General features: G+C 34.1%; 1 non-coding gene across 1 annotated transcript; it reads right to left on the minus strand.

Moving 5' to 3' along the window:
- Nucleotides 1–1,977: 1,977 nt before the first annotated feature.
- Nucleotides 1,978–2,085, minus strand: LOC131334932 (small nucleolar RNA snoR100). Its single transcript, XR_009202334.1, has one exon. It is a non-coding gene; the product is annotated as a small nucleolar RNA snoR100 (small nucleolar RNA).
- Between the last annotated feature and the right edge of the window lie 1,356 nt (nucleotides 2,086–3,441).

Raw genomic sequence — 3,441 nt, forward strand, 5'->3', positions numbered from 1 at the left:
TAGTCTTTCCCCTACTGCCTAACTTTCAAGATGGGAGGTGCTGGATACCCAAAATATCTGATCTGGCTGAGCCCCCAGCTCATAATTTCTTGCTTGCACAAGTAACTTTTAATATATATATATATATATATATATATTTATAACTAAAGGTGTCTAGGCCAGCTATCATCAAACGCTGTGTTCCGATGATCAACACATACCTCTTAGATGGCTGTATTAGCCTATATATGGTGGAATTCATCTGAAAATCCGCATCTGTTTGGCTTTACTTTCAAGAATTGGTTTATGAACGCGTTGTAATTTTTGGGCAAGTTGTTCTACTTTTCAATTCATCTTGACACAAGGAGCTGAAATTTTCTGATTTTAGTCAACGGAATATTTTCGAGCCTGGAATTTTCTGATTTGAGCAAAAATGCTTTGACAATAATGTCGAACCATTCAACATTCATCATTACCTCTTGGCAAGAAAAACAGAGAATCAACTTGAATTGTGCACCGTCATTTTCAAGGTTTGGATCGAATCTCTAATATAACTGTGGGATTGCATTGGGAATAAATATCTATACGAAGCAATATCCCCTTATAACATTCATCATAAAATAATATAATATTCATCACGACAAGACATAATATTTTATGACCGAACAAACGAGACATCTTAATTTTTCCAAGTTGTTTCTATTTATGAGTGCAGATTTTTTCACGTTCTTACTTCTTACCGCCAATGTTCTATGAAAACTTGTTTGAGAAATGTAAGCCGGTCTTTTGGGTGAAGTTCAAGTTACTGTTCAACTGTTTTAAGTCCAAAATCCGGCAACGATTAAAAACAAAAGAAGGAGAAGGAGAAGGAGAAGTCCAAAAGCCGGTCAGGAAAAAAATGGGAAAAACAAGTACTCGTCAAAAAATGTCTTCCATTTTTATCCTCCCATGCAACAAACGGCAACTCTAGATTTTATGCATTTCGGTACCATTTGGGACAGGCATTCTAGGCTTTTGAACTAGTCAAAATCCTTAACCATCAAAGGAACCCAATCCAAGGCTTTTGTTTTGTTTGTTTGTTGGTTTTTGTTTTTTTTGTTGTTTTTTGTATTTTCGAACCAATAGTGTCCGTTTTTTATTCTGTGTTTTTTCTTATCTATAATATATGGGATGATCTGTGGGCCTGTGTCGATGGGCTAGCCTTTGGTGTGGTAATCCCACATCAGAGGTTTGGATTGTGTGTTTGTGTTTATAAGGTCCACTCATACTTCATCTAGTCGGCAATTGCCTAGGTGTTTGGGTGAGTGGAATTATTCTAATGTCCCTCATTCAAAAATATATATGGAATGATCTTGTTCCTCGAAAAAAAAGAGGAACCCAATCGTAGACTTGTAGCATAACCTATAGATTAAACACACAAATTGATCAAAAAGCCTAATGCTTCATTGATTAAAAAAAAAACAAAAAACGTATCGCATAAAATTAAGAAACCAAACTATGCTTTCCTTGAGTTTCAAGTTCATATGGATAGTTTCGTCAATTTAAAATATTGGGGTACTAGCATAGCTTTTAAATGGGGATAGATAGGGACGGAACCAGGATTTTATCTTAGCAATAGCAAAATGTATACTAAAAAAATAAAAAGATGTATTATAATATTAATATATGGTCATCGGTTCCATAAAAAATTAAAATAACATTATAAAAACTATAGTAAATGATGTTTTTCATTTGCACATGGAGTATAAAAAAAGACTAATTTTAATTTTGGGCATCGATAATGCCACTCCAACAACAACAACAATAGAACCCATATAGTCCCCAATCATTAGGGGTATGAGTGAGGGAGGATTGAAGACAACAACAACAACAGAACCCATATAGTCCCCAATCATTAGGGGTATGAGCGAGAGAGGATTGAAGACAGACCTAATTTTTGGCAATATGTACAAAGTGGTTGATCTCAGAATACTACTTAAATAGTAGCCCCTATATACGTGTTTTACTGCGTAACCATGCCCCCAAATCAAAGCCAAATGGCATCAGAGAGGGCAGGCCTAGAAACCCAATTCAATTTATGTGCACATTATCATGTTTCCTTCATTGATAGTCCAGAGCATCAGTATGCATGAAGATAATGTCACTTCCCAGATCCCTATAATTTCCCAAATTGATAACCACACTCCCTTTTGGGAATGGCATTATAATTTTTTTTTTTTTGATTTTTTAGGTTAAGTTATTTTAGGGTTAGAATTAATGTGTAGTTTTTTTCTCTTAATTACACATCATCATTTATATTATTTCACTTTGACCCAATGAATTTAGATACTTTTTTGGGTCTCCTTTCTTGAAAAAAAATTAGAAGATTTATGACTAGTATATAATAAAAAATAAGGAAAAAAATCTAGTAGTGGCGAGATTATATAAGTTGGGGATAAATTTTTTTTTCACATGTAATAATTGCGTTTTCTAAAATTTTTGTCGGCCGCCACCACTAGACTCCCTTGGTCCCATCCTTGGAGATAAAGAAAAGACAACATAGAAAAATGGGAATGCTATCATAGTTATCCAAAAAAAATTTACGAAGTTAAGAATTCCTGGTCCCTTGTTGCATCCACCTCTGATAACAATTCACAAAATATCGCGGTAAAGGAACAAGTCAAAAGTTTAACGTATGAGTAACGACTATAAATTTTTTTATTTTGAATTGAGTGCTGTCGCACGACATTCGTTCGGTCAATAATACCGCATACTTATTATACCACAGTAATGATAACATTAATTTTTGAATAGCGTAATCTAGGATGTTTTTTTAATTCTAAAAGTTATGCTACGAAACAAGCTTTCAATTATTTAATTAGGTACCCTTTTAATTTAAACCCAAACAAAATCATACTTAACTAATTTGTCCGGCAGCAGATTATATTCCTTGCTTCATAGGTTGGAATTTAATAATGTTAAAGTCCGGTTTACTATTTCAATTAAATTTCTTTTTATAGATATTCGGTGACGCGACAAAACAGTATGACAAACATATTAAGAAAATTTCATTCCAATCTTTAAAATCATTAAATGATTAGTATCTAATTTTCTTTTGCACTTAGAAGTGACGGTCTATATGATACCCCATTGATTATAAAAATACCGACTTTCGCCAAATCCTTGTCGAATTGTATATGAGTGAGAGAAACAAAATCCAATTAAAAACTACGGAGAGGAACAAGTCTTAGGCCATCAACAGTTCTCTCTCTCTCTCTCTCAAAAGATAACATCACCCCCACGGCACCACCCCTCTAACACTGTCGACTTTTGCTATTATATACTACTCTTTTCGTTCCACTTTGTTGTGCCTGTTTTTTTTTTTAAACGTCTCAAAAAACCCAAACATCCCATTCAGTGCATTCTCACAGACGCACTCTCACACATATACAAGTGTGCGCAGAGAGAGAGAGAGATGAGAGA

This window comes from Rhododendron vialii, chromosome 7a, assembly GCF_030253575.1.
Source record: "Rhododendron vialii isolate Sample 1 chromosome 7a, ASM3025357v1".
NCBI lineage: Eukaryota > Viridiplantae > Streptophyta > Magnoliopsida > Ericales > Ericaceae > Rhododendron > Rhododendron vialii.